This window comes from Mandrillus leucophaeus, unplaced genomic scaffold, assembly GCF_000951045.1.
Source record: "Mandrillus leucophaeus isolate KB7577 unplaced genomic scaffold, Mleu.le_1.0 Scaffold17, whole genome shotgun sequence".
Lineage (NCBI taxonomy): Eukaryota > Metazoa > Chordata > Mammalia > Primates > Cercopithecidae > Mandrillus > Mandrillus leucophaeus.
The window spans coordinates 6,825,688-6,849,604 of NW_012101698.1; the positions used below are offsets into that span (position 1 = coordinate 6,825,688).

General features: G+C 46.5%; 1 pseudogene across 1 annotated transcript in view; it reads right to left on the reverse strand.

Moving 5' to 3' along the window:
* The window catches only part of LOC105537263, a 19,272-nt pseudogene extending 4,247 nt beyond the window's left edge, over positions 1 to 15,025 (reverse strand). Inside the window, exons 1-2 of the transcript XR_001005691.1 lie at positions 14,159 to 15,025; positions 3,808 to 3,821 (exon numbers count right to left, since the gene is read on the reverse strand). The product of XR_001005691.1 is annotated as a 40S ribosomal protein S4, Y isoform 1-like (transcript). The remainder of the gene's footprint in view (positions 1 to 3,807; positions 3,822 to 14,158) is intronic.
* Positions 15,026 to 23,917: the final 8,892 nt, after the last annotated feature.

The following is a 23,917-nucleotide window of genomic DNA, read 5'->3' on the forward strand; positions in this document are numbered from 1 at the left end:
GAGACCATCCTGGCTAACACGGTGAAACCTGTTTCCACTAAAAATACAAAAAAATTAGCTGGACGTGGTGGCGGGCGCCTGTAGTCCCAGCTACTCGGGAAGCTGAGGCAGGAGAATGGCACGAACCCGGGGGGCAGAGCTTGCAGTGAGTGGAGATCGTACCAGTACACTCCAGCCTGGGCAACAGAGCAAGACTCCGTCTCAAAAAATAATAATAACAAATTATATATAAATGATGGATTATTCATATAAATGGATTAAATTCCTTGGTTAAGTGTGGCTGAGTAAAATTTTTTAAAGACCCATTTATATGTTGCCTATAAAACTCACTTCACCTTTAAGGTCATATACATACTGAAAGTGAAAGGATGGAAAAAATATTCCATGGAAATGGAAACCGAAGGAGTAGGGGTAGCTATACTTAAATCAGATAAACTAGATTTTAAGTCAAAAATTGTGACACAAAGGTCATTATAAGATAAAGGTGTCAATTTATCAAGAAGATATACCTCTAAATTTATATACATTCAACATCTGAGCACCTAAATATGTAAAGCAAATAATAGATCTGAAGGGAGAGATAGACTGTAATATAATATCAATATGAGACTTCAGTACCCCACTTTCAGCAACAGAGAGATCATCCAGATAGAATCAGTAAGGAGATGTAAACTACAGCTTAAACCAAATGAACCTAACAGACATACACAGAATTTCCATCCAAAAGCAGCAGCATGCACATTCTTCTCAAGCATACAAGGAACTTCTCTAGGCTAGGATGTACATTAGGCCACAAGACAAATCTTAAATGTAAGAAGATTATAATTATATCAAGTATGTTTTTCCTACCACAATAGTATAAAATTAGAAATCAATACAGGAAGAATTTTGAAAAATACACAAATATGTGGAAATTAAACAACATGCTCCTAATCAATAGATCAGAGAAGAAATTTAAAAACATCTTGAAACAAATGAAAACAAACACAACATACCAAAATTTATGGGATTTGTGCAGTGAGCTGAGATCGCACCACTGCACTCCAGCCTGGACAACAGAGGGAGACTGTAAAAAAAAAAAAAAAAAAAAAATTATGGGATTCCCTAAAAGCAATTCTAAGACATGTTTATAATAAATGCCTGTATCAAAAGAGAGCAAATAATATTACACCTCAAAGAACTAGAGAAAGAACAAAGCCCAAAGTTAGAAGAAAATATCAGAACAGAAATAAATTATTCATAGATTTATTCATTCATTTCTTAAGGAAAAACCCTTAAGAATTGTTTAAGATAAAATTGGGAAACTTTTAGGTAGAATAAGAAAAAAGACGACTCAAAATCAGAAGTGAAAGAGGAAATGTTACAACTGATACCACAGAAATACACAGGATAAGAATACCATGCACAATTATACATCAACAAATTAAAGAACCTAGAAGAAATGGATAAATTCCTAAACACATACATACAAACTACCAACACTGAATCATGAAGAAACAGAAAAACCAATAATGGGCTGGGCATGGTGACTCACACCTGCAATTCCAGCACTTTGAGAGGCCGAGGTGGATCACTTGAGGTCGGGAGTTTGAGACCAGCCTGGGCAACATGGTGAAACCCCATCACTACTAAAAGTACAAAAATTAGCCGGCCGTGGTGGCGCACGCCTGTAATCCTCACTACCCGAGAGGCTGAGGCAGGAGAATTGCTTGAACCCAGGAGGCAGAGGTTGCAGTGAGTTGAGATTGCACCACTGCACTCCAGCCTGGACAGTAGAGTGAGACTCGGGGGCAGGGGGGTGGGGAAGGCTAGACACAGTGGCTCATGCTTGTAATCTTAGCACTTTTGGAGGCTGAGGCAGGCAAATTACCCGAGTCAGGAGTTCGAGACCAACCTGGCCAATGTGACGAAACCCTGTCTCTACCAAAAATACAAAAATTAGCCGGGCGTGGTTACGGGCACCTGTAATCCCAGCTGCTTCGGAGGCTTAGACGGGGAGAATCAGTTGAACCTGGGAGGCAGAGGTTGGGGTGAGCCAAGATTGTGCCATTGCACTCCAGCCTAGGTGACAGAATGAGACTGCATCTCAACAACAAACCCAATAAGAGGCTCGATTAAAGAAAAGTCCATCAAAGAAAAGCACAGGACTTAATGGTGTCATTACTGAGTTCTGCTTAACATTTTAAGAACTAATACCAGTTCTACTCAAACTCATCCAAAAAAATTGGAAAATAGGGAGCACCTTCAAACTTATTTTATGAAACCAGCATTACCCTGATACCAAAGCTAGACAAGGGCACTGCAAGAAAAAAAAAATTATAGGCCAATATCCCTGATGAACATAGATGCAAAAATCAACAAAATACATGCAAAATCAACAAAATGCCAGCAAACCAAATTCAACAGCATATTGAAAGACAGTTCACTATGTTCAAGTGGGATCTATCCCAGGGATGTAAGGATGTTTCAACATACACAAGTCTATAAATGTTACCTACCACATTCACAGTATGAAGGACAAAATCTATTTTGATCACCTTAATAGATGCAGAAAAAGCATTTGACAAAACTCAACATCTTTTCATAATAAAAACTCTCACAATAGGTATAGAAGAAATGTACCTCAGCACAAGGCAGGCCGTATATGACAAGCTCACAGCTAACATACTTAATAGTGAAAAGTTGAAAGCTTTTTATCTGGCTGGGCGCAGTGGTTCACACCTGTAATCCCAGCCCCTTGGGAGGCCGAGGCAGGCTGATCACTTGAGGTTAAGAGTTTGAGACCAGCCTGGCCAACATGGCAAAACCCTCTGTCTACTAAAAATACAAAAATTAGCTGGGTGTGGTGGTACAGCCCTGTAATTCCAGCTACTCGGGAGGCTGAGGCAGGAGAATTGCTTGAACCTGGGAGGCAGAGGTTGCAGTGAGCCGAGATTACACCACTGCACTCCAGCCTGGGCAACAGAGTGAGACTCTGTCTCAAAAAAAAGAAGAAAAAGAAAAGAAAAAGGGAAAGCTTTTCATCTACTTTCATGAACAAGACAAGAATGTTCACTCTCACCATTTCTACTCAACATAGTATTGGAAGTCCTAGCCAGAACAGTTAGGCAAGAGAAAGAAATGAGGCTTCCAGATGGGAAAGAAAGAAGGTAAATTATCCATGTTTGCAGATGCTATGATCTCATATAGAAAACAGAGTCCACCAGAAAACTTTTAGGACTAATGAATGAATAAAGTTGCAGGATACAAAAATCAGCATACAAAAATCAGTAGTGTTTTATGGAACAATGACCTATCTATACAAGAAATCAGTAAGACAATCCCATTTACAACAGCTACACAAAGTTAATGAATGAACCTAGGAATGAATTTAACCAAGGAGATGAAAGACTGGTACACCAAAAACTGTAAGACATTGATAAAAGAAACTGAAGATACAATTAAATGGAAAACTATCTTGTGTTTGTGGGTTGGAGGAATATTGTTAAAATGTTCACACTATCCAAAGCAATCTACTGGTTCAATGCAATACCTTTCAAAATTCCAATTATATTTTCCACAGAGATAGAAAAACAATCCTAAAACTTGTATGTAACAACAAAAGACCCCAAATACTCAAAGCAGTCTTGAACAAAAAGAACAAAGCTTGAGGCTTCATACTACCTGCATTAGTACATTCTCACACTGCTATAAAGAACTACCTGAGACTGGGCAATTTATGAAAAAAAGGTGTAATTGACTCACGGTTCCACAAGCTTAACAAGAAGCTTGACTGGGAAGCCTCAGGAAACTTAACCATCATGGTGGAAGGCAAAGGGGAAGCAAGCAGCTTCTTCACACGGTGACCAGACAGCATGCTAGCAAAGGGGGAAGTGCCACACATTTGTAAACCGTTAGATCTCATGAGAACTCACTATCAGGAGAGCAGCAAAGGAGAAATCCACCCCCATGATCCAGTCACCTCCCACCAGGCCCCTCCTCCAATTCGACATGACATTTGGGTGGGGACACAAATCCAAACCATATCACTACCTGAATTCAAACTACACTACAAAGGTATAGTAACCAAACAATATATTAGTATCAAAATAGACACATAGACCAACAAAACAGAATAGAGTTCCCAGAAATAAATCCACGCATTTACAGTCAACTGATTTTTCACAAAGGTGCCAAGAATACATAATGGGCAAAGGACAATCTCTTCAATAAATGCTGGACATTCACATATAAAATAATGAAATACAGAAAAATAAACCAAAGACTTAAATGTAAGACCTGAAACTGTAAAACTACTAGAAGAAAGCAGGGATCTGTGACATTGATCTGGTCAATGAATTTTTTTTTTTAAATCTGACTTCAAAAGCACAGGCAACAAAATCAACAACAGACAAATGAGATTACATCCAACTAAAAAGCTCCTGCACAGCAAAGGAAACAATCAACAGAGTGAAAAGATAGCCTTTGGAATGGGGAGAATTATTTGCAAATCATAGTCTGATAAGGGATATCTAAAATACAGGGAACTCAGACAATTCAATAGCAAGAAAACAAATACCCCAAGTAAAGAGCAAAGGACCTAAATAGACACTTCTCAAAAAGAAGACATACATGTGCCTAACAGATATATGAAAAAATGCTCAGTGTCACGAATTATCAGGGAAATGCAGATTAAAACTACAATGAGGTATCATCTCACACCTTGTTAGAATGGCTGTTAGCAAAACGATGAATAAAAGTGTTTGTGGGTCAGGTGCAGTGGCTCACACCTATAATCCCAGTAGTTTGGGAGGCTGAGGCAGGTGGATCACCTGAGGTCAGGAGTTCGAGACCAGCCTAACATCGTGAAACCCCGTTTCTACTAAAAATATAAAAAATTAGCCGGGTGTGGTGCCCTGCACCTCCTGTAATCCCAGCTGTCAGGAAGCTGAGGCAGGAGAATCGCTTGAAGCCGGGAGGCGGAGGTTGCAGTGAGCCAAGATCACGGCATTGCTCTCCAGCTAGGACAACAAGAGCAAGACTCCGTGTCAAAAAAAAAAAAAAAAAGTGTGTGTGATGATGTGGAGAAAAGAACTCTCACAAAGTTGATGAGAATGTAAATTAGTACAGCCATTATGGAAAATAGCATGGGGGCTCTTGAATAACTTAAATAGAACTACCATGTTATCCAGCAATTCCACTACTGGGTATCTGTCCAAAGGAAATGAAGTTAGTGTGTCAGAGAGGTATCTGCACTCCCACGCTCATTGCAGCATTATTCACAATAGCCAAGGTATGAAGTCAACCTAAGTATCTATCAGTGGATGAATGGATAAAGATGACGTGGTCTACATACACAATGGAATACTACTGAGCTTTAAAGAAGGAAACTCTAACCAGGCGCAGTGACTCATGCCAATAACCCCAGCACTTTGGAAGGCTGAGTCAGGTAGATTGCTGAAGTCCAGGAGTTCGAGACCAGCCTGGCCAACAAGACGAAACCCTTTCTCCAAAAAAGAAAATTAGCCAGGCGCAGTGGCACGTGCCTGTAGTCCTAGCTACTTGGGAGACTGAGGCAGCAAGATCATTTGAGCTTTGGATACAAAGTTGCAGCAAGCCAAAATTGCACCATTATACTCCAGCCTGAGTGATAGAGCAAGACCCTGTCTCAAAAAATAAAGAAGGAAGCTTATTTGCAACATAGATGAACCCTGGAGGACTTTATGCTAAGTGAAATAAGCCTGGCATGGAAAGACAAATACCACATGATCTCACTTATATGTGGAATCTAAAAAAGTTGAACTCATAGAAGCAGAGAATGGAATAGTGATTACCAGGGGTTAGGAGTGTGGGAGGGGTAAGAGATGTTAGTGAAAAGATACATAATTTCAGTTCAATAGGAGGAATAAATTTAAGAGATCTGTTAAGAGATGGGGTCTCACTACATTGCCCAGGCTGGTCTCAAACTCTTGGGCTCAAACAATTCTCCCACCTCAGCCCCCCAAGTAGCTGGGACTACAGGTTGTATCACTGTGCCTGACTATAATCTTGAAAAATCACCGAGAGTAGATTTTAAATATTCACACCAGAAAAATACATGTAATACATATGTAAATTAGTCTGATTTAGTCATTCTACAATGTATACATTTGTAAACATCATGTTGTTCACAATAAACATACTTTTTTTTTTTTTTTTAAAGACAGTCTTGCCCTGTCACCCTGGCCGGAGTGCAGTGGTGCAATCTCGGCTCACTGCAACCTCCGCCTCCCAGGTTCAAGCGATTCTCTTGCCACAGCCTCCCAAGTAGCTGGAACTACAAGCGTGCTCCACCATGCTTGGCTAAGGCTCATTTTTGTATTTTTAGTACAGATGGGATTTCACCTTATTGGCCAAGCTGGTCTGGAACTCCTGATCTCTGGTGATGATCCACCTGCCTTGGCCTTCCAAAGTGCTGGGATTACAGGCATGAGCCACCACAACTGGCCCCAATAAACAATTTTGGAAGTGAGTTTTTAAAAGTTAATTAAAAACAAATCTAAAGAACTTGAGGAGATAAAGGAGTGTGGAAAGTGGTAGAGTGAAAAGATTGTATGTTTCCATGGGGTAGGATTAGTTAGGGTACTAAAAATCTGGTTAAGTGTGGAATGCATGAAACAGATTACAAACAGGTTGCTATTACTAGTGCAAGAAACAGATTACAAACAGGTTGCTATTACTAGTGCATGAAACAGATTACAAACAGGTTGCTATTACTAGTGCAGGAAACAGATTACGAACAGGTTGCTATTACTAGTAACAAGATTAACATGTCTGAGAATAACTGGCTGAAGGAGGGAGGAATACAGGCTCATTGGAAAAGTGGAGATCAAGGAACTGAAAAGCCAAGTATTAAATCTACATAAACATTAAAATTATCAAAAATTCAGATGGTAGTGTTAGAGTGGGAACTAAAATTTAAGAGATCCAGGGATGAGAAGATGACTGCTTTAAGTATTAGGTGGTATGGTCTGATGGCCTGAGCGTCCATGCCAAGGGGTTTCAGAGAAGATGAGAATGGTCTGGAAGCAGCCAGAAGGACATTTTCCCCCTCCCAGGCCCAGTGGTAAGGGTGAAGTAGAAAAGTTTAGGGAATGTTCGTTAATACATGGGGAATTCTGGCCAGGCGCTGTGGCTCACGCCTGTAATCCCAGCACTTTGGGAGGCTGAGGCTGGTGGATCAGTTGAGGTCAGGAGTTCGAGACCAGCCTGACCAACACAGTGAAACTCTGTCTCTACTTTAAAAAATACAAAAATTAGTCAGGAGTGGTGGTGCATGCTTGTAGCCCCAGCTACTCAGGAGGGTGAGGCAGGAGAATCACTTGAAACCGGGAGGCAGAGGCTACAATGACCTGAGATCATGCCACTGCACTCCAGCCTGGGCAACAGAGCAAGACTCCATCTCTCTTTTTTTTTTTTTTTTTTTTCCAGACAGTCTCGCTGTCGCCCAGGCTGGATTGCAGTGGTGCAATTTCGGCTCACTGCAACCTCCGCCTCCCGGGTTCAAGCGACTCCTCTGTCTCAGCCTCTCAAGTAGCCGGGACTACAGGCACGCACCACCACGTCTGGCTAATTTTTGTGTTTTTAGTAGAGACGGGGGTTTCACCATGTTGTGCAGTCTGGTCTGTAACTCCTGACCTCGTGATCCATCCACCTTGGCCTCCCCGAGTGCTGGGATCGCAGGCGTGAGCCACCGCACCCAGCCCAAGATCCCATCTCAAAAAAAAAAAAAAAAAAAAAGATACAGGGAATTCTGCTTGTAACCTGTGGTAAGTTTCAGAGGGCAGAGGAAGATCTCTAGAAGTTGGAGAAAAGCAAAAGATGGAATCACAAAGGGATATAAGTAGAGGAAGTTTAGAGTGGCGTCAGGCAGGGGGTGACCCAGAAATCCTGAGCCTCTTATAACTGAGCAAATAAGGACAAAAGCTTTAATGAGATCAGACCCGATAGTCTCAGAAAATGGTGGAGAAGCTGGAGTCTTGGGAGGAGGGAAAGGTAGGCATCTTGCCAAGAATACCCAGAGTTCTGGGCCCTTCTTCACTCCTGCTAATAGAAATGTGGAAGCCTGGGGAGGTGGGTCTGACTTGGAGCACTTGAGGCTTCTTCTTGATCCTTGCTACGAGGTCATACGAGGAATATTTGAATACCATATGGTTCCTTGCATATGGTAGATACCATAGAGCTTGTAGGAGTAAAAGTAGTCAGACTAATTGTGTTGACCTGGAAAAATGTTTGATAGAGTTTTAAAAAGTTGCCAAAAATGGATGTACACACACAGACAGTTGGCTTTCTGTATCCATGGATCCTGCATCTGAGGATTCAACCAACCTTGGGTTGATCTGAGGATTCAGCCAACCTTGGGATGAATATTCAGGGAACAAAGAAAAAAATTGTTGGTTGCATTGAACGTGCACAGACCTTTTGTCATTATTCCCTAAATAATGACTATATAATATTTACATTGTATTAGGTATTATAAGGACTAGGGATGACTTAAGGTATACAAGAGGATGTGCGTAGGTCACAAATACTGTGCCATTTTCTATCAGGGACACTTTAGCCTCTGGATTTTGGTATCTGCAGGAGGTCCTGGAACCAGTTCCTTGTCGATTATCAAGGGACACATACACGTGTATACGCATACACAGAGGGGGAGAAATGAGAGGGAGGAAGGAAGATGTGACAACATACAATCGGCAAATCTAGACAAAGAGTGTATGGATGTTCATTATGTAGTCTCCTCTGTAGAAAATTCTAATTTTCTAATTTTGAAAATGTGGAAGAATGTTACAAGATATTATGTGTAGCTTTTTTATAGAATATATATTTATATACATATGAATATAAACTTAGACAAAAACCAGGAAGTATAACTGCCTGACACGTTCTCCTTGCCCACAGCCCAGATACAGCCAATTTATCAAGACAGGGCAATTGTAATAGAGTTTAATTCATGCAGAACTGGCTGACCAGGACCGGAGTTTTACTACTCAAATCGGTCTCCCTGAAAATTGGGAGACTCAGGTTTTTTTCAGGATAATTTGGCGGGTAAGGGGTCAGGGACTGGGGAGTGCTGACTGGTTGGGTCTGGAGATGAAATAAGGGGTCATTGGGCAAGGTGGCTCAAGCCTGTAATCCCAGCACTTTGGGAGGCCAAGGCCGGTGGATCACCTGAGGTCAGGAGCTCTAGACCAGCCTGGCCAACATGGTGAAACCCTGTCTCCACTAAAAACACAAAAATTAGCCAAGGCTTGGTGGCTTGCACCTGTTAATCCCAGCTACTCAGGAGGCTGAGGCAGGAGAATTGCTTCAACCCAGGAGGCAGAGGTTGCAGTGGGCCAGGATCATGCCACTGAACTCCGGGCTGGGCAATAAGAGTGAAACTCCATCTCAAAAAAATAAAGAAGAGGTCAAAGTGGGCTCCTGCCATCTTCTGTTCCTGGGTGGGATCACGGAACTGGTTGAATGACATGACCAGATTACCATTCTGGGTGGCACTATCTGGTGCATCAGAATGCAGGGTCTGAAAGATACCGTGAGCACCAATCTTAGATTTTACAATAGTGATGTTATGGGGAGATTTGCGATCTTGTGGCCTCTGGCTACAAGATTCCTAAACCATAATTTCTAATCTCATGGCTAATTTGTTAATCTTACAAAGGCTGTCTGGTCCCCAGGCAAGAAGGGGTTTGTTTTGCAAAAGGACTGTTGTCTTTTTTCCAAAGTTAAACTATAAATTGCAGGTCGGGCACGGTGGCTCACACCTGTAATCCCAGCACTTTGGGAGGCCGAGGCAGGCAGATCATGAGGTGAGGAGATTGAGACCATCCTGGCTAACACAATGAAACCCCATCTCTACTAAAAATACAAAAAAATTAGCCGGGCGTGGTGGCAGGTGCCTGTAGTCCCAGCTACCTTGGAGGCTGAGGCAGGAGAATGGCACGAACCCAGGGGCCAGAGCTTATAGTGAGCAGAGATCGCACCACTGTACTCCAGCCTGGGCAACAGAGCGAGACTCTGTCTCAAAAGTAAATAAATAAAAATAAATAAATTCCTTCTAAAGCTAGTTCAGCCCATGTGCAGGAATGACCAAGGGCAGCTTGGAGGTTAGGAGCAAGCTGGAGTTGATTAGGTTAGATCTGTTTCATTGTCGTGATTTTCTGACTCATAATTTTTGCAAGGTTGCTTCTGAAGGACTTGGAGCAAGCCCTAACAGCGTTTACCTCTGGGATAAGGACCTTTAGGTTTTAAATAGATTAGAGCTATAATGGTGACTTCTACATTGACATATTTTCTAATCAATATTTGGAAGATAAAAAATCAGTACAAAATACTGTACTCTATTAGCTCAGTTTTCAGATAAAGACTCCACACGTATACGGAAAGTAAGCGACGAGGAAGGGGTGTTCTGTGGGGGAGAACAATTATTCCAAGAGATGGCTCATGACAGATAACCTGCTGGCATGTTCCCAAATACCTCACTCCCTGTGTAGCCCAGCAGCATGTCATTCCTGCACAACCCAAGACTTCCCTCTAGCCCCTGCCTCTTTGCAGACAGCCCCTCCTCTGCTGGGCTGCCCATTGTACGCTTGCAACTTATCTTCTGCTTTCCCTCTAATAAATCTGCCTTTTTTCTCCCCCATGACTGTCTTAGTAAATTCCTTTACCGCCTGCCACACCAGCCGTAGCCATTTGTACCCGCGACATTTTGGTGGCCCGTATGGGAAGTGCTTGGGGACTGCTTCGGGAGTCCTCCCCTCCTGTGTCCCTTTCTTCTCCAACTCCAGCCTCTCAGTGGACAGCGCCCGAGCCTGGAGACAGCTGAAGGCCCCCAGCCAGGTCTACTCCCTAATGGATCAGAAGGTCCCGGTGGAGAGATGCCTGATTCAGTAAAAATTTAGAGTTTTGCCTTCCTTTTCAGTCTTCCAGGGGACAAATTCTAGTATCCCTCTGACAATTCATGCCACTGGCTAGGGCCACTCCTTTGTGTAGCCTGGAGGCCAAGGGGTAAACAGGTTTGGCTACCTTGCTGGGAAGGGAGGAAGGCCCCTCCTATCCTTTCTAGCCAAAAGTTCACAATCCCTACATGTAGTGCCACTGGCAGCGGAAGCTCAACCAGGGCAAACCTACACACATTTTGAGGAACTCAGAGCCCCCCTTTCTCACGCTAAATTCTCCCGTGAAGACAGCAGCCATGCTGCTCCGGACCTCTTAAGCCAGGTGATCCCAAACAGCGCCAGGGCTAATTCAACAGTTTCACCTTCAAATGATGCTGCGGATGGAATATCGGTCTCCCCAGTGATGCCAGCTACCTTTACAAGGCATCTCCCCTGGATGCAGCTGGACATCAGTTTCACCTTGACAGGCTCCCCTTCTCCAACAAGTCCCTTTCTCCACCAAGAGCCAACATCCTAGGCCTCACAACCCAGGACAGTGACCCACAGGGTCTCCTGACAGACCAACAGGCATAGGTAGGGTCAACTACGCCTCAGGCCAGCAGGAAGTAGCTGCAAATGAAACTGCCACCCCAGTGCCAAAGCTTTGGCAGTGTTCAGTTAGGGGGGAAAGTGGAGTCCTGGTAACCTATGCCAGCAACAACAGGGAAGGGGTCCCAGGTGAGGGAGAGCAAGTATTCCAAGAGAAGGCTAATCAGACAACCTGTAGACACAACATCCCATTCGTTCCACATGCGGCCCCCTCCAGCATGACCCTGTAACACTTCCCTCAAGCCCCTGCCTCTTTGCAAGCAGCCCCTTCTCTGCTGTGCTGCCCATTGTACCCTTGCAACATGTCTTCCTACTTTTGAGAAAGGGTCTGGCTCTGTCACCCAGGCTGGAGTGCAGTGGTACCATCTCGCCTCACTGCAACCTCTGCCTCACAAATTCAAGTGATCCCCACCTTAGCTTCCCAAGTAACTGGGACTGTAGGCACCAGGCACCACTCCTGGCTAATTTTTAAATTTTTGGTAGAGGAGGATTTTGCCATGTTGCCCAGGCTAGTCTCAAACTCCTGAGCTCAAGTGATCTGCCTGCCTCCACCTTCTGAAGTGCTGGGATTACAGGTATGAGCCACCATGCCCAGGCCATATTCTTCCTCTAATAAATCTGCCTTTCCCCACAACTGTCTTGGTGAATACCTTTATTGCTTGTGATTCTAGCCCCAGCCAGTCACACCCAAGACAATATGTATATTTGTATATATTTACATTTCTAGACATGCCTCCACTTATTAAACATTTAATAATGACATAGTGGCTGACACCTGTAATCCGAGCACTTTGGGAGGCCAAGGCAGGTGGATTGCTGGAACCCAGGAGCTCGAGACCAGCCTGGGCAACATAGTGAGACCCCCATCTTTACAAAAAATTAGCCAGATGTGGTGGCTCACACCTGTAGTCACAGCTACTCAAGAGGCTGAGGTGGGAGGATCACTTGAGCCCAGGAGGCAGAGATTGTGCCACTGCACTCCAGCCTGGATAACAGAGTGAGAATCCCATCTCAAAAACAAACAAAACATAAAAACATTTAAGAAAACTTTGTGCTGTGCAGTCTGATGTATTTTTCACCTACATTCTCCTGCTTTAAAAGGGTAATTTGTACATAAAAACCCCTCCTAGGATGAATTCTCCTAAGTGGAGAATATAATTGCCATTAATTCCAGTGGAAAAATTTGTATGCACACCTTAGTCCCTAAACACACACTCATTTATCCTAAAACACCATAAACCCATTAAAATGGACAAAGATAATTGACCTCCACTAACACAGCACAACATAAGCAAGGTCTCTTAATTACCCTATAAAATGGCTGTCTACATACATTAAGCTGTTCATGCATTGCTATAAATACCTGAGGCTGAGTAATTTATAAAGGAAAGAGGGTTTTTTGTTTGTTTTTGTTTTTTAAGATGGAGTCTCGCTCTCACCCAGGCTGGAGTGCAGTGGCATGATTTCGGCTCACTACAACCTCGACCTCCTGGTTTCAAGTGATTCTCCTGCCTCAACTTCCTGAGTAGCTGAGATTACAGGCACCCACCACCATGCCCAGCTAATTTTTATATTTTTAGTAGATACGGGGTTCTACCATGTTGGCCAGGCTGGTCTCGAATTCCTGACCTCAGGTGATCCGCCTGCCTCAGGCTCCCAAAGTTCTGGGGTTATAGGCGAGAGCCACCACACCCGGCCAAGAAGAGAGATTTAATTGGCTTGTGGTTCTGCAGACTGACCTCTGCTCAGCTTCTGGGGAGGCCTCAGGAAACTGACAATTACAGCGGAAAGTGAAGGGGGAGCAGGCACATCGTGTGACAAAATTAGGAGCAGGGTGAGGGGGTGCCACACACTTCCAAACAACCAGCTCTCACAAGAACTATCTTGAGGACAGGACCAAGCCATGAGGGGTCCTCCCAGCAGGCCCCACCTCCAACATTGGGGATGACATCTCAGCATGAGACTTGGACAGGGACAAATACCAAACTATATCACTACACTTCTCCAGGTCTTTCGGAGCTGCATTTTACACTTGAGACTATACTACCGAAGAAAGCATATTTGACATCCGTCGTTCACATAAGAGAACGCTTTATACAAAAAGGTAAAGTAATAGAGACAAAAAAGTCAATGGAAACAATGCAAGGAGTGCCAGAGTTGTCAGTATAAGCTAGCAAGTTACAAATGCTGAGAACTTCACACACCCCACTCTACGACTAGGAAGGTGACCACAGGGGTTACTCTTATCTCAGCTGCATATTCCCAAGGCTCTAAAAATCCAGACTTTTTTTTTTTTTTTTTTTCCCAAGGCTCTAAAAATCCAGACTTTTTTTTTTTTTTTTTTTGAGATTGAGTCTTGGTCTGTCCCCCAGGCTGGAGTGCAATAGCATAATCTCAGCTCACTGCAACCTCCCTCTCCCAGGTTCTAGTGATTCTCCTGCCTCAGCCCCCCAAGCAGTTGGGATTGCAGGAAGTGTACCACCACACCTGGCTATTTTTAGTAGAGATGAGGTTTCACCATGTTGGTCAGACTGGTCTCCAACTCCTAACCCTCAAGTGATCCACCCACCTCTGCCTCCCAAAGTGCTGGGTTTATAGGAATGAGCCGCCACACCTAGCCTCTGTTCAGAACTTTTTTTTTTCTTAGAAACAAGAATTCACTATTTGAGGGGGGAAAAAAAAAAAAAGATATGCTGCTACTGCAATTTAGCCACCACTGTTTGGTGGCTAGCCTCTTCTCTCTCTTCAGCAATAGTAAGTCGGATGCCCTTTCTCCTGGGCAGGGAAATCCAAGGTTTACTGCCATTGCCAATGACAAAAATGTTGGACAGCCTCGTGGCAAAGCTGTTGCCACTGGCATCCCTCACATGCACATTGAGCGATCCGGGATGTCTTTGCCTGTTGGTGGTCACACCAACACGACTGAGGCTGGCTCCACCAATCACCATACAGACATTGCCTGTGTGGAATTTGATAAAGTTGATTATCTTGCCAGTCCCTAAATCAATCTTCACAGCATGGTTCACCTTGATGAGAGGATCTGGGTAGTGGATGGTTCCAGTATCATGAGTCACCAGGTGTGGGATTCCTTTCATCCCCACAGTGCTCTTCCTCCCTTTGCACAGGTTGTACTTTGCCTCTTCCACTGGGATGCGGTAAACAGCAGAACAGCCCTTGGTGTCATAGACCAGGCAGAAATGCTCCCCTGTCTTCTCAATACCAATGACATCCATAAATCCAGCAGGGTATGTGGTAGCCACTCGAACCTTGCCATCAATTTTGATGAAGCACTGCATACGTATCTTCTTTACCTCATCTCCAGTCAACGCGTACTTGAGTTTATTCCTGAGGAAGACGATCAGGGGAAGACATTCCCTAAGCTTGTGGGGATCTGTCGATGGACGAGGTGCAAATACACCTGTTAGTTTGTTGAGCATCAGTGCGTCGGCACTGCAACACACTTCAAGTGCTTCTTAGGGCCCTATGGTGAAATCCTGCGACGGAAAAATCACAGCTCTTTTTAAGTGCCTTGTAATCCTCATAAACCACAGTGCTTTTAGATGAAACTCCTCTGAAAGACAAGTTCTTGCAGCCTGGGCATATCTCAGGATGTAACTGTACTTCATTTAATCCTCACACAAGCCTGGGAGGCAGTGGTTTTTGCCTTACTGGTGAGGCAGCCAGCCAACAGCGGCAATGCCAAGAACAACAAAACCCAGCTCATCGAGTGTACTTCCAGTTGAGACCTCTTCCTGTTCGACTCCAAGTCCATGCTCACTGTATTTGGCCATACAGCCCATTTTTATTCTGGTATTTTAGAGATTTTTTTTCCCACTTGATAGATGTTTTTCATAACCAAACTGCATATTGGGTTATGTCTTTATTTGTAAGTCTGAAGTTGGGACTCACCTATTTTGGCCTCGGGCTGATGTGGCTGAATCTAACTGGCCTCCACATACTGTTGGTAAATCCAGGACAAGTCAGAAGGGGAATGAGGCCAGGGCATCCCAGGCTGCAGGCTTAAGACTTGCAATGGGGTAGAAATAAGATGCTAGGGGTCCCCAGCGTGGGTGACAGAGGGATGTTGTGGGAGGTAGATGGAGGCTTAGCTGGTGCCACACATTCACCACCCTTGGCCACAGTCTGCCATTGTTACCTCCAGTTGTGTGACTGACAGAGCCCTGCCCCGCCAGGAGCTGGCCTGGGAAGTCAGGGGCCTGTGGCATCCTGAGACCTCATTTGGGTATAGTTTCTCTTGGCTCAACTGCCCATCTGATGGTCCTACTGGCCCAAGTAGGACTGGACCCTTAGGGCCTGGTCTCCACTAGGCGGCTTCCAGCTTCACACTCTGTGCTCTGGTGTTTTGAGAGGGAAAGCACCCATGAGCCTGTCCTACTGAGCCATAACCAGTGGGACGCTTCCAGGACCCCTCTGCTTGATGCTGCAGCTCTCAGCTCATCGTTAGTGGCCTTCTTGGCCTCAGATCTCCTCTCCTCCTGGCCCTGGAGGGCAATTTTTTTGTTTTTTGTTTTTGTTTTGGCGGGGGCGGGAGATGGAGTCTTGCTGTCACCCCAGCACTGGAGTGCAGTGGCTCACCGTAACCTCCGTCTCCCAGGGTCAAGTGATTTTCCTGCCTCAGCCTCCTGAGTAGCTGAGATTACAGGCACACATCCCCATGCCTGGCTAATTTTTAGTAGAGATAATGTTTCACCATGTTGGTCAGGCTGATCTCCAACTCCTGACCTCAAGCGATCTGCCCGCATCGGCCTCCTAAAGTGCTGGGATTACAGGCGTGAACCACTGCGCCCGGCCCTGCAGAGAAGCTTCTACCTCAGACATTGAGTAATCTCTCATGTAATGCACGTGTGAGTGAAAGAATCTCCCGAACGAACGCTAGCTTTTCTGAGGACTGTCAGAATGTGAAACAAAAGACAGCAAAGCAGACATGCCTATGAAGGTTAGCATGACTTGCGTGCCAGAGCCTGGAGATGGGGACTCCAAATTTCAGCCACTAGAGAGTAACGAGAACACAGAAGCCAAGGAGAGGTCCTGCCCATGGCTGTTGGCGCTAATCGTGGAAGTGGATGTGGGATCTTCACTCCTGCTGGGCACCGACTATGAAGGAGGCACAGGTGGCTGCTGGGCGACACACTGGTGAACAAGATGACTGACAGAAGGGCCCTGTCCACAGGGGGATTCCACCTTAGCAGTACATCCCAGGAGCAGACACAAAACCCGAGTAGAGGGCAGGCCATGTGACAAAGCCAGAAACACATGAGGGCCGGGCCTGCCCATGAGAAAATATGAAGCCCTGGGAGGGTTCAGAGTTAAGAGCAGCATCAGGCTGGGCACGGGGCTCATGCCTGTAATCCCAGGACTTCGGTAGGTCAAGACAGGAAGATCCCTTTAACCCAGGAGTTCAAGACCATCCTGGGCAACATAGCAAGACCTTGTCACTCCAAAAAAAAAAAAAAAAAAGCACCATCTGCATTTTAAAAAGTAGGTGAGCTTGGCCAAGCTCGGTGGCTCATGCCTATAATCCCAGCACTCTGGGAGGCCGAGGTGTGTGGATCACCTGAGGTCAGGAGTTCAAGACCAGCCTAACTTGGCAAAACCCCATCTCTACTAAAAAAAAAAAAAAAAAAAAATTAGCCAGGAGTGGTGGTGAGGACCTACTACTGTAATCCCAGCTACTTGGGCCACTGAGGCAAGAGAATTGCTTGAACCTGGGAGGCAGAGCTTGCAGTGAGCCCAGATCGCACTACTGCACTCCAGCCTGGGCAACAGAGCAAGATTCTCTCAAGAAAAAACAAAAAAACACACACACACAAAAGTAGGTGAGCTTGATACTAATCAGGAAGAGAATTTGGGTAAAGTTGCCCAGGAGTAGAAACCCCCACTTAGGAAGAGAAGGTAAGAGATGGAGTTCTGCCAGCTCAAGGTAACCACTTCAGTTGCTTTCAGTAACACCCCTTCAAGCAGGAAACAAGTGTTTTTTGTTTGTTTGTTTGTTTTTGAGACCGAGTATCACTCCCAGGCTGAAGTACAATGGTACAATCTTGGCTCACTGCAACCTTGGTCCCCTGGGTTCAGGTGATTCTCCTGCCTCAGCCTCCCAAGTAGCTAGGATTACAGGAACCTGCCACCATGCACGGCTAATTTTTGTATTTTTAGCATAGAGGGGGTTTCACCATCTTGGCCAGGCTGGTCTTGAACTCCTGACCTATTGATCCGCCCGCCTCGGCCTCCCAGAGTGCTGGGGTTATAGGTATGAGCCACTGCACCTAGCCAACAAGTGCTTCCTTCTATCTGGTGCTGATAGTTGGCAGTTGGAAGCCATACTGTGAGGATCCAGGTCACTCTGATTACTCCTGTGTTTCTAGAGCAGTTTCCAGTGTCTTGCGGGGCTGCCCCAGTCCACCTGTGTCCAGCCCATCCAGATTTTCAAGCGTTACTCGCTCCCACTTCCAAACCCTGGAATCAAGCCTGGCCAACATGGTGAAACCCCATCTCTACTGAAAACACAAGAATGATCCAGGTGCAGTGGCTTACACCGGCAACCCCAGCACTTTGGGAGGCAGCAGGCAGGTGGATCACTTGAGCTCAGGGATTTGACACCAGCTTGGCAACATAGTGAAATTTGTCTCTGCAGAAAATAAGCTTAGCATAATAGCGCTTGCCTGTAGTTCCAGCTACTCAGGAGTCTGGGGTGGGAGGATTGCTTGAGCCCAGGAGGTTGAGAACCATGTTCCTACCACTCCACACCAGCCTTGGGGACAACGTGAGACTGTCTCCCCAAAAAAAGAAACAAAAAACAAAAAAACCCTCAAAGAAAAGAAAGGCCTAGAACCAGATTCCCAAAAACCCATTAGGAGTGGTTGCACAGGCTGCCCCCAGGAGGGCTAGTGCTTCCATTCTGTGGGACTGATGCTGAGTGTGAGAAGACAGCATCCCCAGAGGCCTATGTCCCTGCAGATTGCTAAAGCCATCACTGCGAGTGAGAAGAATGGGCAGCAGATGGAGGCCTGGACAGAGTCCAGGAATGTGAAGGGCATAGGGAGGACTGCAGTGGTGGAAATCAAGCCAGGCTTTTTCTGTGATCGGCCTGGCTGGGTCAGCTGGTTTGGCTCTGCCGGCCCAGGAGCAGCCTGAAGAGGGGGCACAGGATGGTCAGGTCTGGGCAAGGAAAGGGCAGCTGAGAGGTGCCCTGGTGAGATACCAGCATCCCTGAGGGGCAGCCATTTAGCAGAATGGGTGATCACAGCCGGTGGACACATGACCCCCTGCAGTGGGTCTGCTGCTGGGGATACTCAGTGGTGGCTCCATGTGGTCTCAGGAGGCCCAGTGCTGATCAGAACCACACTCTTAACAGTGGTGGCAGGACTAGTGTGGGGAAAAGAGAGATCAGCCTGTTACTGTGTCTGTATAGAAAAAAGTAGACAGAAGAGACTATTTTGTTCTGTATTTGAGATGCTGTTAATCTGTGACCCTACCCCCAACCTTGTCCTCGCAAGAGACATGTGCTGTGGTGACTCAAGGTTTAAAGGATTTTGGGCTGTGCAGGGTGTGCTTTGTTAAACAAGTGCCTGAAGGCAGCTTGCTGGTTAAAAGTCATCACCATTCTCTTAATGTCAAGTACCCAGGAACACGTACACTGCCAAAGGTCGCAGGGACCTCTGCCTAGGAAAGCTAGGTATTGTCCAAGGTTTCTCCCCATGTGATGGTCTGAAATATGGCCTTGTGGGAAGGGAAAGACCTGATCGTCCCCCAGCCTGACACCCGTGAAGGGTCTGTGCTGAGGAGGACCAGTACAAGAGGAAAGAAGGCATCTTCGCGGTTGTTGGCAGTTGTGATAGAGAAAAGCATCTGTCTCCTGCCTGTCCCTGGGCAAAGGAACCCAATTGTGTGTTCTATTTACTGAGAAAGGAGAAAACCGCCTTAGGGTGAAAGGTGGGACTTGCTAGCGCAATGCTGCTCTTTATGCACTAAAAAGGTTTATGGAGATGTTTGCACATGCATATCAAGGCACAGCACTTTTCCTTAAACTTACTCATGTCACAGATCTTTATTCATATGTCTTACTGCTGACTTTCTCCCTACAATGATCCTATTATCTTGCCACTTCCTTTTCTTTAAGATGGTAAAGATAATTATCTAGTCTCTCGTTCCACTTAACGAGAAACGCCCACAGGTGTGGAGGGGCAGGCCACCCCTTCAGACTAGGATCAGCCCTGACAGTCAACAGGCATTGCTGTTCTGCCCTTGGCTGTGTACTCGGCTTGAGTTGTCTCATCCGGGAGTCAGATAACCCATGAGAGAAAGTCACCATTCTCATCTTATAAATGAAATAACTGAAGTTCAGAGAGGTTAAGGGATTTTCAAGGTGCATGAAGTGGTACAATACTAAGAATATGAGAAGTTAAGACCCTATTAGAGCAACCACTGAGGAAAAGGAACAGCATCTCCAAAACGCTAGTGGATACATTAAAACTGAAACTAGTATTTTTAGGACCGGTCTGGTGGCTCACACCTGTAATCCCAGCACTTTGAGAGGCTGAGGCAGGCAGATCACTTGAGGTCAGGAGTTTAAGACCAGCCTGGCCAACATGAAACCCCATCTCTACTAAAAATACAAAAATTAGCTGGGAGTGGTGGCAGGCGCCTGTCATTTCAGCTACTCAGGAGGCTGAGGCAGGAGAATTGCTTGAACCTAGGAGGCAGAGGTTGCAGTGAGCCAAGATTGCGCCACTGCACTCCAGCCCGGGTGACAGAGCAAGACTCCATCTCAAAAGACATATTTTTAACACAAAAGAGGGCAAGAAAGAAGAGGGACCAAAATAGGGGAGGGAGTGGGAAAGCAAAGTGGAGAGTGAAATGGTAGACCTAAAACAACCATATCAAAAGGCAGAAATTGTCAAAGGGATCAAGATTCACAGGCAAGGCCGAATGATATATACAAGAGTCATTTTAAATATAAAGACACAGGCGGACTGGGCACGGGGCCCACACCTATAATCCCAGCACTTTTGGAGGCTGGGGCAGGTTTGCTTGGGGCCAGGAGTTCTAGTCCAGCCAGGGCAACATGGCCAGACCCCCATCTCTTCAAAAAAAAGTTTAAAAGAAAAACCAGCTGGCCACGGTGGTGTGTGCCCATAGTTCTAGCTATTCAGGAGACTGAGATGGGAAGACTGCTTGAGGCCAGGAGTTTGAGGCTGCAGTGAGCTATGATAGCACCACTGCACTCCAACCTAGGTAACAGAGCAAGACCCTATCCCTGGAAAAAAGTGAAAGATTTGCCCAAGCTAAGGACAGCCCAGACTTCGTTGGGGCTGGGAAGCAGGGAAGTATAGGATGGGGACAGGTCCACGGCTGACAAAGGATTTGGACCCAGAGTTGCCAGATCGTAAAATCTAAGGTCTTTAACCTGTCTGTCCTACCTTCTGGCATGTTCCATGGCAGCGCTCCGAGTCCTGCTGGGGAGCAGTCCTCAGATGTGACACAGCTTCACAGCTGTGCTGCCTTCCCTGGACTAATAATTCCCCACTACTGGCCAAAAATGAGGTGACATTTCTCTTAACCTCCCCTCTGCCTTAATACATCCCTCTGATCCCTCCAGCCTGGGGATTCATTCTTCCAGCAGCCGCTGAACTCCTCTGTATCAGATTCTCACACTTGAGCATGCATCAGAATCACCTGGAAGCTGTAATGCACTGACGGCCGGGCCCTGTCCCTACCATTTCTGAATCTGTAGGCCGGCGTGGGGCCTGGGAATCTGCATTGCTAACAAGGTCCCCAGGTGTTCACACTTGGAGAAGCCCCGTGGGCAATTAAGCCCAATGCTTAATCTAGGAAACAGTTCCCGCCTCGAAACCCACCATCGAGCTTGAAGACGGTCGGGTGAAGAGGTGGATCCAATGGAGAGTAATTAGTTTCCAACAGAGGAATCCCAAGTGCCCTGTGGGAGCACACAGGTGCAGCACCCGCCTCTGGTCAAGGGAAAATCCCGAGACAAACTTCCGGTGCCACAGAAAGCCAGATGTTCTCATGGAGGCCACCTAGCCCCCTGTCACCCATCATGACTTTGCTTGCCCAGTTTGAACAATACCATTGGTTTTGCCATGTGGACAACTCTTAAGCATCTCCATAGGGCCACAGGGCAGGCCCCCGGCTGCTGGCATCGCCTGGTCTTATGATCTCAGTCTCCCACCACCCTCATCACCCAGCAGCCTGTTCCATAGCAGCACCTCCTACCTTCTCCCTGACTTCTAGAGGGGAGCACCCCATGAGCTTAGCTGGGCCGGGCCCCTCACCAGCACTGTCACATTCCTGCTTCCATAGATGAATGAATCTTCCAGGCCTTCCCGTGGGTGTTCTGCCTCACAGGGCACATTCACACAACTGCGCCCGCCTCTGAGCCTTTTAACGCCTCTTTCCACCATCTGACAGCAGCGCCAGCATCTCTCCTTTGCTTAGTGTGCTCTGCCTTCTGCCTGCTTCTAGGAGCAATCCGGCAGCACGGTGGCCCATCCCCTAGGGTCCCGAGCAGGGCATTAAGTCCTGTATCCTGGGGAGTACTCCTGAATTGAGAACCCCCACCTTTTTCCAGCTTTATGAGCTTTCCCCTTGGTCCAGCTCTCTCAGCACCCGGTTCCTGTCACGTGTGCCCAGTCCCTGCAAGCGCGTTCTGGCTCCATTCTGCAGCTCCCTTGGTACAAGGTCCATTTTCCTCCCTTACCAGGCCTGGTGCCTGGTGCCTGATGCTGGGGGTAATGTCCTGCAGGAGGGAAGCCTCCGTCTCCTGGGGGGAGGAGGATACTCTCACCCCTGGTGGGAAGAGTGGCCACTTACCTGCACTCAGGGCTTATGGGCTCTGGGGATTTGAGGTTTTGGGAGCACATCAACCCAGACGTCCGCATCTCATGAACTAGGGCCCTGCCTCTGGCACAGCAGACTGTCTAGGTGGAGGATTTAACCTTCTTGGAAGCTTGGCTGATCTTACAACTAAATCCTGGGTCTAGTCTTCAGCTTTCTCTACCTTGCAGCTGCAAGATATAAAAGCCTTTACGTGCTCCTAAGCAGGCTTTCACCCTTAGCTTTTAATTGCCTGTGAATCACTCTCAGCTTTTTTCGTTTTCCAACATTTTTGTGTTTAACAACAACCACCTAGTTTCACTGTGGTTTTGGGGTTTTTGAGACGGGGTGTCTTGCTTTGTCACCCAGGCTGAAGTGCAGCGGCATAATCACAGCTCATTGCAACCTCGACCTCCCAGGCTCAAGAGATCCTTCTGCCTCAGCCTGCCAAGTAGCAGGGACTACACCACCACACCTGGCTAATTTTCATTTTTTTTATGGGGACGTGGGTCTTGGTACGTGGCCCAAGCGGGTCTTGAACTCTTGGGCTCAAGCAATACTCTTACCTTAGCCTCTCAAAGTGCTGGGATTCCAGGCGTGAGCCGCCGCTCCTGGCCCGACGTTCTGTAGGTATTGTGTCCCCTCATATCTCAAACTCCTGACACAGGGAACCCACTAGTGAATAGTCTTCCCCAGAATACCATTGCATTTCATCAGCAGCAGACGTTTTCACAACCCCATTGCTACCGTGTGCCCGAGCTATCTGCGCTCCCCCTGCCAACCATGAAGAGATCGTCACTGCTAGCCCACTAGTCAGCAGTCCAGCTCCAGAATCCCACCTCAGCATCCGCGTTCTGCAGCCCACTCCTGGCACGCATGATCACAGCTGGAGGCCCCCTCAGGAAGTAGACTCTGAGATGAAGATGACCGCACAGAAGTTTACCGGTACACCAGGATCAATACCTGTGAAACCGAAGATACGGCGGGCGCGGAAGGGAAAGAACAGCGTTGAGCAGAGGGAGATGGAGCCGCAACACTGTCCCAGGTTTGGGTGAAAAGACTCGGCCTTTAAAAACCCCACTGACCAATCACTGGCTGCAGGCTGCTCAGAAAGGACGCACGACCCGAGGTCAAGATGATGCCCTTCAGCTGAGGAAATTGCCAGAGAGGACAGCAGCTGCGGACTGTCTGCTTGCCACAGCAACACTTGGGGAGGTCGGCCTGCAGTCCTGGAGGGAATCTGGGTGACTGATCACGCAGCCACCAGATTAGGTACAGATGCAGGCTGGTCCCAGACCGGATTCTCTTGCGACCTCTCCAGACGTTTCTGTTAGTAGAAAGCCAGATCACCCGATGGGCGGGGAGAGGCGTGTGCCCAGTGTTTAACTGAGACCAAGGGTGGGGCAACCCCTGCCTGAGGAGGAATCTGTCTTTAAGCTGAGATTAAATCAAGTGAGACCCCTGATTAAACTCGGAGCCTTTTGCTCAACTGTACTTGTCAATGTAACACCTAATTGGAAGCTTTTAAGCGTATTTGGGACAATTTGGGTGTGAGTCTACCT